The 15420-nt window shown below is 33.8% G+C and overlaps 1 long non-coding RNA gene across 1 annotated transcript in view; it reads left to right on the forward strand.

Moving 5' to 3' along the window:
* Nucleotides 1–15420, forward strand: part of LOC141379422 (uncharacterized) — a 100103-nt gene that overhangs the window by 18001 nt on the left and 66682 nt on the right. Inside the window, exons 5-10 of the long non-coding RNA XR_012396025.1 lie at nt 224–350; nt 927–1005; nt 4012–4062; nt 6164–6240; nt 6373–6423; nt 6912–7013. This is a non-coding gene — a long non-coding RNA (uncharacterized lncRNA). The remainder of the gene's footprint in view (nt 1–223; nt 351–926; nt 1006–4011; nt 4063–6163; nt 6241–6372; nt 6424–6911; nt 7014–15420) is intronic.

Here is a 15420-nt window from a genome sequence, read left to right on the forward strand (position 1 = left end):
AAAATGCTCCCGACTGACCCGGAGATTGACTGAATGGATTCAAAAATGGTAAAACTCCACAGTTTAACTCGAAGGAAGATATAAAATAGGCTGAGCTGAGTGTTCTTTCAAAACTTTTTTTTGTTTTACGCATTGCTTTAAACGACAACATTTTAAGTCTGCACATTATTATCATGAACTGGTGTTCTGTTGTTATTATTATTCATTGTCATCTTCTTTTCAGATCATTAGTCAAGAAACTGCCTGTAAGGTCTGCAGGTGTTACAATGGTCACAGGCATGGAGATGAAGCTTTAACTTCACCAAGCGGAGGAGTTAAAGTCTGTCTTGATTTGAAGCTAATAATGTCAAGTGAGTGTGTTGTTTACCTTGTAATTAGTACAATTTAAGCCTTCTGTTTAACGTTGTCTTTGACACTTTCTGCCTGAAATAAGAATAATAAATTAGGATTTTTCTACCCACCAGTAGAATAGTCTCTCTTAGATGTCAAAAGAAGAAAAATGACCATAGATTAAGTTACATAGATGGAGATTCCATTTTTAAGTAAGGATGATGAAAACATACAAGCTTGTTGCAAGACTATTTTCACAGCAGCTCCTAAATTCTTACAAATTGTTTCCTTGGTTATTTGTGACCGGTGTTGTTGTTCATTTCCTGTTGTTGGTGCCCTGGTACTAAATCATTGCAGGTTATGAAATCCTTGGGATACAACCATTAGACCATTCTTTCTGATTAGAAATATGACTCAAAGTGCAATTTTTAAAGTTTAATGTAGGCTTAGAGCCTTGTACTGCATTGACAATGAGATGAGAAAACAATGTGGAATATTAGCTGCCAACTGTGCTAACTATAAAGCCTGCCATACAGTACATCAGATATAAAGTTGTCATAGATTTTCTGAACTGAAGCAGCTTTTCATTTCCTCAGCAGTTGGATGTGATGGACAGTTATGGGATTCAGAAGTATGGTGCTTCAGGGGACAATGACAATGTTCTGTGACTTTCAGGTACAGTGAGGTCTGTGATAGAGTTTTATAGGTTCAGTAATGGATATGATTCCAACCATTAAACTCTGCACTATGTGCAAATTTAAGCAGTTTATGTCATCTAAAGTGTCAGATACACCTCATTTTATATTATTATTATTGTTTACAGAAACATAAGTTAAATATCTTATATTCAAATCATGTTATACACTGTAAAAATATCAGTTAATTAACAGTTTCAATATTTTGTGTCTTCCATTTATTCATGATTGTGAATTGCATTATGGGAGCTTGACCTCTGCTCTGTCGACTTTTGATGTTAAAAATTCAACTCCACAGTTTAACAAAGTAACTTTTATCGACATTTTAGTAGTTTGATTAAATGTAAATATGCTGGTTTACTTTTACTGATTGGAAAATCCACCTGCTTATTTTTCTAAACCAATTATGAACCCATAATCATTAGGAAGGTGAAAACATTTCTAAATTGTCTCCAATCTATATGCTGTTATATAACACTCTTATCTTTATTTTTACATATTTAGTGCAAAAGATATATTTTAAGATATTTAATTGCTTACAAGTGTTATAATTGTGCTGCAGTGGGTCTTCAAAGGCTAATGGTTGTTTTGAGAAACATTTTTCACCTTGATCTTTAAGGTGAACATGAGGTTTCCATAGATAGTTCATTATGTTTTATGAGATTATTGCTTTAGAGATGTTTTTGCATTAAACATGACCTCCGTTGCTATCTCTTGCATTTCTAGAGTTTTTTTCCCTCATTTCTTATTCCATGCACTCTATATGCATTGCTGTTGTCTTCAAAGAATTTAGCATCTTCTATTTGTTTTAGGAATTCAGACATTATTTTGTGCGGCTAAGGTATCCAACAACTTGATGTGGTCACTACACTACCTGACAAAAGTATTAAAGTCAATCCCAGTTGTAAGAGAAACAAATAATAACTTGACTTCTAGTTGATCCTTTGGAAAAGTGGCAGAAGGTAGATTTTTATTTTTATTTATTTTTTTGATTAATCATCTGTTAAACTGCACCCCAATCATCACAAATAATGCAGAAGATCTATTGGAAGTTTGATGAAGGAAAAATCATGGTTTGGAGTTGCATTCAGTATTGGGGCGTGCAAGAAATCTGCAGAGTGATGAATGTCAACATCAACAGGGTAAGGTATCAGGACATTGTTCTGCCCATTACATTACAAACCACAGGAGAGGGCAAATTATTTAGCAGGATAGTGCTCCTACTCATACTTCAGCCTCCACATCAAAGTTCCTGAAAGAAAAGAAGGTCAAGGTGCTCCAGGATTGGCCAACCCAGTCACTAGACATGAACATTATTGAGCATGTCTGGGGTAAAATGAAGGAGGCGTTGAAGATGAATCCAAATAATCTTAATAAACTCTGGTAGTCCTACAAGAATGCTTTATTTGTCATTCTAGATTATTTTATTAATAAGTTATTTAAGTCATTGCAGAGATGTATGTGCAACCAATGTGTGACACTGACAACAATGGTGGGGATCCAAATGCTGGATCCAATACAGGGGCAAACTGATGTATGAGGGCAATCCAGATTCATAGTCAAAATAACAAGCAGATGGTCAAAAGGCAGGCAGCAAACAGGATTAAACAAATAAACGAGGCGAGGATCAAAAACACGGCAAAGCAAAAGAAAGGAAACCCGTTGTGATGTCACTTAACAGATAACAAGACTTAGCAACAACTGTGTGTTAGTGTGCTGTAATTATAGTGCAGTAATCAGTCCAAAAGCAGCTTCAGATGTGAGTGTCTAATCAATGGTGAGTTGGAGCAGGTGAGTGTGTGTGTGTTGCTTGACTGGGATCTGTAGTCCATAAACCGGCAGATTTGTAGTTCGTGTGAATGTGAATGTTTACCAGCGATTTCTGGATTTTAGATCGCTGATGATCATGACAGTACAGTCGTCTGAGCTCATGAGAGTCCTACACAATATTAATTCTTTTTACACTGCTCCATGACTTTATATTCTATACCTTACATTATTTCTGTTAAGTGACAAGACTTTTTGTCTAAGCAAATTCAGTATTTAATTAAATAATTAAAAATCAAGGCATGATTATATTGTAATTTGAAAAAAATAAGCGTAATCTAAAGACTCTCGCCTTTCATATAAGCCACTTCTGATACCAAATAATCAATTACACATCAAGTTATTATGTGTTGTTCCTAAAACTTGCATAGGCAACAAGACTTTTGTCAGGTAGTGTATATACTCAATAAAAAGAAGGCCTTTAAAGTTGCCTATCACCTTTTCTCATTAATCACAAAGGGCTTGTTTGGTTAATAGAAGCAATTTCTATCCTTTTATGAATAATGAACCAATATCAAAAGCTAAATGACCATGTAGCATGAAATGTAATCACATCAAAATGTGCCAATCATGAAAGGAAATAGTAAGGCAGAATAGCCTATTCAAAGCACACCGTCTTTTTGTCCTCTTAATCACATTTTCATGAAACGTAATCATCAGTCATTCCAGACAATACTTATTCACAGAGAAAATACATGAAATCTGAAATAATTGACATCAATTTCGGTGCCAGCAACACAAACCTTGGACGGCCTGGAAAGGTCAGAGCGGGACACGGATTATGGCGGTGTTAATTAGTGACGTGCCCCAGCGACTGCATGCTCTGTGATCAGGGTGTCAATGAGCTTTCATTAGCACAGCAACAGGAAATACACACACTTGCCACAAAGCATTGTAACTGGATGGCATGGAATTTTGTGCAAGTCCAACAAGCTCTGCACTGTTCCTGCTATGTTTGAATGCATTTTATACTGCTTTATAATATATACCCTATTTAAATCATTTACATTTAGATTATCAGGGTGTTAGGATTGAACATTGGACCATGCTGCCACAAAAAAAGTCTTTCTTTCCTGATGGACAGTCAAAAGTATGTGTTCTGACAGTGTTTTAGTTCATTTATGATTTTCACAAAACTCATATTTACCTTATTTTTCAGTGTAGACATGCAATTTCCTGTGAATCTGTGGGACTTCACATGGAATAGCAGGTAAATAACTGTAAAAAAAATAACAGAGTGCAGGAAATGGTCAAATGATTTGGTCTACAAATCTGTGGGAAATGGACAGATGAATGTAACCGTACAGCTATAAAGCTACCTGGAAGTGGTATTTTAGAGTGTATTCACACTTTGGCAGGTTTGGTTTGAAATACTGTGCTCGATTTATTTGAATGAGTGTGACCACTGCCGTCTGAACATTGATGTGCGATAGGCAGAATAGACAGACTGAGAAAAAAAGACATCCAGTTCCAAACAAACTCTGGTAGCGTTTGACTGAAATATTGACAAACTAAATGTAAACAAACCTAAAATCTTAAAAGGACTAAATGCTCAAGTATATAGTTTTTTTTTTTTTTGCTTTTTGTAGTATATTAGTAGTAGCTCTGCATTGCTCATTGTAGTTCTATCTTTTGAATGGGATGAAAAAAAAATAGCTGGTTCCACTTTTTTCCCAAATATAATCTTAATAATGGAAAAGTTTTAAAAAATAGAGGTCTAAAATAGAGGTGTATTAAGGCGCATTGTTGGTGCGTTGCTATACTGAAGAACTGTAATAGACATCGCCTTCGACCAACCTTTAATTTATTATTATTATTAGCACTATTATTCATCATATGCATGTTTATATTTGTTTTATTAAAAACAAGCTTAGATTTGCCCAACCTGTTGGGTTTTGGAGACGTGTGCTTTACCATATGGGGCATAAGAATACTGTAGGACGTGTGTTTGAATATAACTTAGTTGTTTGACCACACTTCATTATTATTGTTCATTTATTTGTTTGCTGGAAATTAGAACTGAATTTAGAAATAGTTTTTAAGCAAATCTTTGTGCCTAACAAACAAAATTAAATATGTAGGCAATGAATGTCTTCAGATCTGTGCGTACAACACTGTTTCTTTACCAAGAAAGTAAAGGAGGTAAACGTAAAGAGAAAGTAAAAAGGACGAATGGACGAGGCGCGTTCTTTATCCTAGTACTGCAGATGGTTTGTTTAACTGTTTTCTCGGTTGTGAAGCATTCAGTTTTTCCATTTACAAAGTCCGCCATGTCAATAGCAAATGCACCATAGCATGACTCAACTGACTCTTAAAGGAAATGGGAGATGAGACTGATTGGTTTAACAAATGTTATGCTCAAAACACACCAATAACTCATTATGTGCGGGGCGTAAACCATATTTTCCACCATTTTAATAACAAAAGTGGATTCAGACATGACCTAAATGCTTTTGCACCACACACTTTAGACTTTTCGCCTAGATCATTAAGATAATAGAGCCCTATATTACAAAATAAGCACTATTTTGATTTCCTTGGGAAATGTATTAATATACAATTAATGCACACTTAAAAAATACCACACAAGTTTCACATGTGTAATAAAACATGTCTACATGTAATTCCGCACATGTGAAACACAATAACATGCTTAAACCACATGTGAAATGCTTTTGAAATTTCTATGAATGCAATTTTTATACACATTTAAAAAATGTGTGAAATTAAAGTGACTTTTCTTTAAGGGCAAGTATCTGTTGAATATTGAAATCAATTTTCTTTTTCTTAGATTGTATTATAGATGTCCATACATCAATCCCTGTGTAAAGGACACATGACAAATAAATAATTTCATATTATTAAATTAATTTCCCCCACAACCCTATTGTTTTTCAAAATAACTAACTTGCTATTATAACTCTCTTATAATAATATTTTTTTATATGCACGGTATATAGTGCATTTCTGGGTTCTCAAAGTGCATATTGGTGTAGAGAAGACGCAATGATAAGGCCAATTATAATATGGGGATGTTAAGGAGGCCAATATGGACAGAAGCCATTGGGAAAACTTGGCCAGAATACAGGGATACACTCCTTTTTTTTTTTTTATTCAAAGGACTTCCTGAGATTTTTAACCCTTTCACGTGTACGATCACACCAGTGTGATTATAAAGTTTTCTCATGCGATCTCCAATGTAGTTACTAACCAGACCCAGGCCTGTTCAACTTCAGTGAGTGACAATGTGAGAGTTGCAGAGAGCTAGCTGGCTCAAACTGCCTTAAAATCCCTTGTCTTTTTTATTACAGACTCCAAAGTACTCTGTTTATCCTAAAAAGAAATGACACAGATGAAGAGAAGAAGAGAGAATTTCTGAATGCGACAGGCAAGCAAAATACAATCTTTGTAATTTAACTCATTTAAATGACACATTCAGTACACAAATTTGCATTTGCACAATATACGTAATTACGGAGAAACCTCTGCGAGCGGATCATAATTTCAGTCTTTCTTGCAGAATGACGTGCTCTCACCTAGAGGTGAAACACTCATCGAAACGCATCGCTGTGTAAGCACTCTTTTCATACAGAGCTTTTCTTTATCTTGTTAGATCAATAATTACGCCCTGAACAGACACACTCACACATTCATGGCTAAATCTCAAGGTCCCGGGGTCTCAGTTGCACAGTCAAAACCCATATACTTGGAAAGCTTCTAATGAGGGTTTTCAGTTATATTCTTCAATGTTCCATGCGATGCGATGGTTGACTGCAATCCAAAAACCAATTACTCTGCTGAGAGCTAGAATATGTATTTGTTAAAGGCGGCTTGCCGTAGTGAAAGTTGAAAATCACTATTTGATGGATTTAAATATGGTTCAATAAATCTTTCATTCAATAAATCAGAGATTTAGTTTGTTTCTCCGCTGTGGGATTGGAGAACTGGGCGTCAAAAGCTATGATAAAATTGGTAGGATGAATGTTGCTTTTCAGCTTTCTGTTTTCAGATGAGTTTTCATTCCCTCTGTGTATGTGTGTGAGCATTTTGTGTGTCTAGATGCAGTTGTGTTCGTCTGCCGGATGGTGAAGGCTGTACTTCCTGTGATGGATGTTTTTCTGCCACGCCAAGAGTCTTATTTTCTCATCAGTCCCTACAGAGGTGAAAGCATAGGTCTTTCTTTATATTATGCTGAGAGTGCGGGTCAGGGCCATCCACTCAAACTATGCTGGTAAATCACTGCATTGTTGTTTTATTTGCTCGAGTTCTGCTAACAAAGCAACACTGGCTGATGTAAAGCACTGTTTTGGTGACTGATATTTGTATTTAGTTGTTAATTTGACTGAATCATGTTCACTGGAAAACTAAATTAGAACTTTTACTTTATTAGAAAAGCTAACTACACTGCAAGTTTTTTGTTTATATCCAAAGCTTCTATACTGTGCAAAAAGATTATAGGGGCCTGAATGCATTTTTTCTTTTTACTGTGCTGGTTTACATAGCTTTTTCTCTGTGTGTGTATATATATATATATATATATATATATATATATATATATATATATATATATATATATATATATATATATATATATATATGGATATGTTTGACAATGCTCCCTTGTATTTTGCTGCATCTCATACACATGACACATCATTCTAAAAATGTGATGCTCAATATACAAAGTTAAAAAACAAGACGTAAAAAGAGGTCTCCAGAAATTTTCATCCACTGACTTGAGTCTCAAATAAAAAAAATAAAATAAAAAGTTGCAAGAAGCTAATGGTAAGTTGGTTATAGATATATACTGTACACACAGATGACACTTTTGTCTTTTATCTCAGAATAGTCAATGTTTCATTGTCGCTCAAAGTGGCAAAAGTTGTTTTCCAAGACGCCACAGTGAGCTTACTAAAATAAAAATACATGTACCTTATGGTAAAAATTACCTCATTACAAGTTTCAACTCATTTTCTCATGGAGACCCGGAAGGGACATGATGGTGAGGGGAAAAATGGGCGGAAGAAAAAAAAGTGAGTGATAGGAAGATAAATATATATTAAGTTGTTGCATTCCCTCGCAAATATGTTTTGTGTTCTCTCGCAAAGATGTTTTGCTCACTCCCACAAATATGTTTTAGCTCTCTCCCACAAAGATGTTTTGCGTTCCCTCGCAAAGATGTTTTGCGTTCTCTCGCTAAAATGTTTTGCTTTCTCTTGCTAAAATGTTTTGCGTTCCCTCGCAAAGATCTTTGACGTTCCCTTGCAAAGTTTTGCGTTGTCTTGCAAAGATGTTTTGCGTTCTATCACAAAGATGTTTTGCGTTCACTTGCAAAGATGTTTAGCTTTCTCTTGCAAAGATGTTTAGCGTTGTCTCGCAAAGATGTTTAGCGTTGTCTCGCAAAGATGTTTAGCGTTCTCTTGCAAAGATGCTTAGCGTTCTCTCGCAGAGATGTTTAGCGTTCTCTCCCAAAACTGTTGATCCACAAGCACCGTATGTTTAATACATACGTGCATGTCAACCCTTCCGTTTTTGCTGGGATTCTACCGTATTTTACCATTATCCCGTTATCATCCTATCATTAAATATTTTCCCATATTTCCCCCATATTTTTAATCTTGAAAGCACGTTGAAATTATTATAAAAATGTATGCAGTCACTTTCTTTCCATTAAAGCTGTGCGTCAGTCATCGCCCTTCATATGCAACCTCTGAACCAGCGAATGCATGCATAAGCGCTGATTGACGGATGCACTCCACATAATAAACTGATCCCAGATCAGCTTCTGTACATGCCATTTAAAGTGACATCTTCATTAACAAACAAGTGAAGAGCAGCAAATGAATCTTTCGTTTTGTTTTGTTTTGTTTGATAGTAGAGGTTTCTCTGTAAGAATGCACAGATCTAAAATGTATGCATTTGATTACTTTAGTAACTGTTTGTGCTCATTTAAACACGCAGGACGGACATGTTTACATATTATTTAGTGTATTTGTCTGGTTAAACCTAACCAAATCCCAAAGTGTCCTGCACTTTAGCTCCTCTTTAAATGGCGTTTACAGAAGCTGATCTGGGATCAGTTTATCATACGGAGCGCGTCCGTGAGTCAGCACAAATGCATGCATTCACTGATTCAGAGGTTGCATACGAAGGGCGATGATCGACGCACAGGTTTAATGAATAGAAAGTGAATGCAGACTTTTTGTATTAACTTCAACATGCTTTTAAGATTACAAATATGGGAGAAATATGGCAAAAAAACTTAATGATAGGATGATAGCGGGATAGAATGGTAGAATACAGGAGGGTTGACATGTAACAAAGAGAACAGGGACTGGACCAAGATGGCGCTCTAACAACAAGCGGATTGATGTGCTCTGTAAGCTCAAACATTGTAATTGGCTAGTAGTGTTATTAGTTGAAAGCTATTTTACTCTGTGCAAAGAGAGAATATAATATAAATACTACAGAATTAGTCCCTGTTTGTGATAAGATGGGTAAATCGGAGAAAAGGAAGAACAAAAACGTGTCTCTGGGGACAGCTAACGCTGCTAATGTTAGCAGTAACGTGAGTGAAACGATGGGAGCCTCATGTAGTTATGAAACGGAAAAATTACACAATTATTCAAAAATTAGTGTGGACTTTGACGAATTTATGATGTGTGAGGAAGAATTCCCTGCACTTCCAGAAACTCCATGCAAATCACCTGCTACAAAACAACGGAAAACTGAAAGTTCGGAGGTTGCCATTCTCTCCCAACTCGGAGCTCTTTCTCAATTAATAAACACCCGTTCTGATGCTTTAGAAAATGTGATCGGAGAAAACACAAGAGCGATTACCTCCATGAAGGAGGTAATTAATGAAAATACAAAACAAATTACAAGTGTGAAAGAAGCTATCGAATTTGTGAGTGCTGAGGTTAACCATCTGAAAAACAAGTATGGAGTGATGGAATCCACACTGAATAAGGTAGAGGAAACGTGCGTGGGACACGACCGAAAGCTGTCACAGTTAGAAAGTTACTCGCGGCGGTGGAATCTCAGGATGCACGGCATTCCGGAAAATGAAAGAGAGGATGTTCGTGGTAGGGTTATAGACGTTTGTCAGCATCTCTTACCAGAGGACAAGGACAGACTCTCCAGCGCCGTCGACACTGTACACCGGTTAGGTCGCAAGCAACCAAACAAGAACAGAGGAATTATTCTACAATTTGCTTCCCGTTTCTTTCGCGATGCTGTTTGGCGTGCAGCAAAGGACTCTGCCTTTTTGCGCGAAAATAACATTAAAATATCAGAAGACTTATCCCTTGCAGATAAAAAAAGAAGAAACAAACTATGGCCAGCAGTGGAGAAAGCAAGAAAAGATAATAAACGAGCATACTTCATCGGAAGTAGGGCTTTCGTAGAGGGAAACGAAATATTCCCTCCTGCTTGAGACTTTACATGGGAAGGTGTGTGATGTTAATATTAAGTTGGTTAAAAAAAAATGTCTTTTTGTTAAATTGATGGCCTTTTTAGGACAATTAAAACTGATTTAATAGTTTACTTCGCTAATTTCTTATTTTCACACAGTTAAGCCAATAGTAAAGGGGTATTTTACAAAAAGGGCCTCAATTTAGAATTTGACTTTACAATTTTATTTATTTATTCTTTTTTCTTACTTTTCTATTAACACACCTGAAAAAAAATATCACTGAATATAGTCTATAAAAACTTTATGGGCTAAAGTAAAATTGTTCAACTGAGTAGCTTCTATACTTCAGTAATTTAATCTGATTTACAAAACATTTTTTGTTCTTTGATGTAAAATTTATGCACCTTAATTAACACTACATTATTTTTATAGTTCATATAGAGTTTGCAGTTCTCATCGTTCTGAATGTAGCTTTGCAAATCCTTTTTTGAGAATAATCTAGTTTAATATTCTAGGTTATATCTTCTTTGTTATGTCTCTTTCTATAATTTAATTTAATACACGAGGGTTAAGAAATACTCTAAAAAGAAAAGCTATATTTTTGTATATGAAAAAGTTTAAAACTGATTTTTGTTTTTTGCAAGAATGTCATTCTGTAAAAGAGGACTATAATTTTTGGAGATCTCAGTGGGGTTTAGATTTATGGATGGCTCATGGTACAAACAAATCAGCTGGTGTTTGCATCCTTAAAAATCAATTTAATGGGAAAATTATTTGCTCTGAATGTGACTCAAATGGCCATTATATTTGTCTTGTAACTGAAATATCCAAATCAATGTTTATCATTGTTAATATTTATGGGTTTAATCAACAAAAAGAAAATGAAAAACTTCTTGATCTAATAGAACAACACATTTTGAAATTACTTACTAAATACCCAAATGCTTTTTTAATCCTTGGCGGAGATTTTAATGTTGCATTGGATAATAGGTTAGACAGATGGCCTCCAAAATCACCTGATAACTCAAATCTTTATTTTAAAACTTTCATTGAACGATTCTGTTTAGTTGATAATTGGAGAGACACTCATCCTAATCAAAAATGTTTCAAATAACTCTCTTTCCAGACAATCCCGTATAGATTTGTGGCTTATCTCAAGAGATTTAAATAAGGCTAATTCAGACATTATTCCATCACCCTTTTCTGATCACAGATGCATCTCGATAACTATTCCTTTTTCAGAAACTGCCAACTTATGTAGAATCAATTCTTACTGGAAATTGAATTGTTCATTGCTTAACTATAAAGAAGTAAATGAAAAAATCAAATTTATAATTTGCAAGTACTGGAAAAAAGCAAACGAGGAAAATGTTTTTGGAAAGAATTGGGAGTTAGCAAAATATGAAATCGGAAAGTTTTTAAGAACATTTAGCAGTAAATTAGCGAAAGAAAGAAAAGAAAATGAAAATATTATAATATGCAAAATTTCTGATTTTCTATCTAAAACTATTTTGTCTGATAGTGAAAAGGTTGAATATACCCATTATCAAAATAAATTAGATCAAATCTATCAGGAAAAAGCAGAGGGAGCATTTATTAGATCACGGAAAAGATGGTTGGAAGAAGGTGAGCAGAATTCTTCTTATTTTTTTAGATTGGAAAAGCAACAACAGCAAAAAAATCTAATTGAAAAACTTATAATTAATCAATCAATATGTGAAGACCAGAAGACTATTGCTAATTTTTGTGCTAAGTTTTATAATGATTTGTACACCTCTAAATTTAATAAACAAAATGCTTTAGATTTTTTCGAAACATTATCTTGTGTAAAAAAATTGGAGAATGCTGATCAGGCTTTTCTTGAAGCTCCAATCACATTAACAGAAGTTGAAGAAGCAATTAAATCATTAAAACGGAATAAATCTCCTGGCACTGATGGTTTCATTTCAGAATTTTACCATATGTTTAGTAAAAATATTGCTCCCTTCTTGTTAAGTGTTTATAAGGAAAGTACAGATAACTCTTTTCTCCCACCTACTTTATGCCAAGGTTTGATTACGCTAATCCCCAAACCAAATAAAGATCGAAGTTTATTAGATAATTGGCGTCCAATAACTTTGTTGAACAACGACTACAAAATAATTGCTATAGTTTTAGCTAAAAGATTAAAAGTAATTTTACCTTCTATTATTGATGAAACTCAGTCAGGCTTTATGCCAAATAGACATATATCTAATAACATAAGATTAATTTTAGATATCCTAGACTATTCTGATATGATTGATGGAGACAGTTTCATATTTTTTTTGGATTATTATAAAGCCTTTGACACTTTAGAACATGGTTTTTTATTTCAAGCGCTTAAAGAAATTGGGTTTGGTGTTACTTTTTGTAAAATGATTAAAATGTTATATAAAAACATAAATAGCTCTATTAAGTTAAGCAGTGGTACTTCCCCAAGATTTTTTTTACATCGTGGAGTAAGGCAGGGATGCCCAGTATCACCTTATTTGTTTTTAATTGCAGTACAGTTTCTTAATTTACATATCAAATGGAGTAATTTAAAAGGAATTACTATTGGAAGTACAGAGTTAATTATAAGTCAACTAGCAGATGATACAACATTGTTTTTAAAAGATTCATCTCAAGTGGCGGCTGCATTAAATACTCTACAAACATTTTCCAATGCATATGGTTTAAATCTTAATTTAAATAAATGTGAATTACTTCCCATTAAAAATTGTGGTGTTTCCTCAATTTGTGGAGTAGCTGTTAAAAACTCAGTATCTTACCTTGGCATAAATATAACTAACGATAAAAATAGATGTGATGCTAACTTTAATCCAATTGTTGCAAAAACTAAAAGAAAATTGAATAGTTGGCTTCAAAGAGATCTGTCTATTAAAGGAAGAATTTTGCTCACCAAAGCAGAGGGCCTGTCTCGTCTTTCTTATGCAGCTCAATCTCTGTACGTAGATAAGCCTACATGCAAACTAATTGATAAAACTTTAACAGACTTTGTCTGGAAAAATAAATGCCACTATATGAAAAAGACTGTTATAATAAATTCGTATAATAAAGGAGGTCTTAACTGTATTGATTTCTGCTCTTCAAATTATACTTTCAAAATTAATTGGCTTAACCAGTATCTACATAAAGAAGACTCAATTTGGAATATTTTCCCAAAACAGGTATTTTCTATTGTTGGAGGCATTAAGTTTTTATTGATGTGTAATTATAACTTAACCAAAATTCCTGTTAAACTTTCAAATTTCCATCAACAAGTACTTCTGGCCTGGACTTTATTTATAAACATAATTTTACTCCTCACACATTTTCTATTTGGAATAACCAAAATATTTTATATAAAAATAAATCTTTGTTTTTCAGTGATTGGTTTAACAACGGTTTGCTTTTAGTTAGTCAGTTATTTAACAACAGAGGTTTTTTAATGAATTACTTTGAATTTATTTCCGAGTATAACATACCAGTAAGTCCAAAAAATTTCGCCATTGTTATGGGAGCTATAACATCAGGAATTACTATGCTCTTCAAAAGTACCATTCATCTCACTCCTAAAAAAGTGTACCTTTCTGATCCGACAGAAACATTTGTGGGTAAAATTTGTTTTTCAAACAAAAAAGATAGAAATTACAAAATTAGATCTCTTTTTATTGAAAAAGTTGCTACATTGTCCCCTGTAATCTCTTATTGGAATAATATCAATAGAGATTTGATATGGGAAAAAATATGGTCTTTGCAACAAAAATATTTTCTCACCAACAAGGTCAAAGAGGTGTCTTTTAAATTGATCAACAAATTTTATCCTATAAAACAATTTTTGAAAAAGTTTAATTCTAATATTGATGTAAAATGTTCATTTTGTCAATTTCATACTGAAACTGTTATTCATTTATTTTGGGAGTGTAATTATGCTGTACAATTTTGGAAACATATTGGATTATTTATTAATGATAATATACAACAAGATGTTTCTGTTACTTTTAAAGAAATTGTTTTTGGTTATTATGAATCTGCCCCTACTAAGAGAAATGCTTGTTTTGTTATAAATTTAATTTATTTTCTTTGTAAATTCCATATCCACAAATGCAAATTTACTAATACTAAACCATATTTTCCTGTGTTTTTGCAAGAATTTAGTCATTATATACAATTAATTTCATTATCTAAAAATAAGAAAGCAAACAGAACTATTTCATTTTGTAATTACTTTAATTTATGTACTGTTCTTGATTCTTAAATGTCTTACCCTCAAGTTTATATCATGTTCTTTATTTTTATTTTATTTTTCTGTCTTTCTCTCTCATATCTCTTTTCATTGACAATGTAATTCATATTCTGCATTGTAAACAAATATTGTTACAAACTTGTCAACTGTTTTTTTTGCAAAAAAAAAAAAAAAAAAAAAAAAAAAAAAAAGAGAACAGGAAGTTTTGCAAGGGAGCGCAAAAACATCAAAAACTTAAAAACTATATATGTCTTACTATTACTTACACACAGAGTAAGGTTTTTTTTTTTTATCTCTCACCCATTTGTTTTCTCCCACCCAGTTCTTTTTCTTCCACCCAATTTTTTTCCTTACAATCAAGTCTCTTCTGGGTCTCCATATATTCCCAAGTCAAATAAAAGTCTTAAAGTATCGAATTAAAACATTTACTTAATTTCACTTTGATTTATTTATTTAATTAAATTATTATTTTTATTTATTCAAATGTTTTATATAGGGCGAAGCAGTGGCACAGTAGGTAGTGCTGTGGCCTCAAAGCAAGAAGATAGCTGGGTCGCTGGTTTGAGCCTCGGCTCAGTTGGCGTTTCTGTGAGGAGTTTGCATGTTCTCCGGGGTGCTCCGGTTTCTCCCACAGTCCAAAGACATGCGGTACAGTTGAATTCGGTAGGCTAAACTGTCCGTGTGTGTGTTAATGTGTGTGTGGATGTTTTCCAGAGATGGGTTGCGGCTGGAAGGGCATCCGCTTTGTAAAAACTTGCTGGATAAGTTGGTGGCTCATTCCACTGTGGCGACTCCGGATTAATAAAGGGACTAAGCCAACAAGAAAATGAATGAATGAATAAATGTTTTATTTAATTTGTATACAACAACCAATTAAAACATTTACTTAATTTCACTTTTATTTA

The sequence above is a fragment of the Danio rerio genome, chromosome 20 (genome assembly GCF_049306965.1).
Source record: "Danio rerio strain Tuebingen ecotype United States chromosome 20, GRCz12tu, whole genome shotgun sequence".
NCBI classification, from domain to species: domain Eukaryota; kingdom Metazoa; phylum Chordata; class Actinopteri; order Cypriniformes; family Danionidae; genus Danio; species Danio rerio.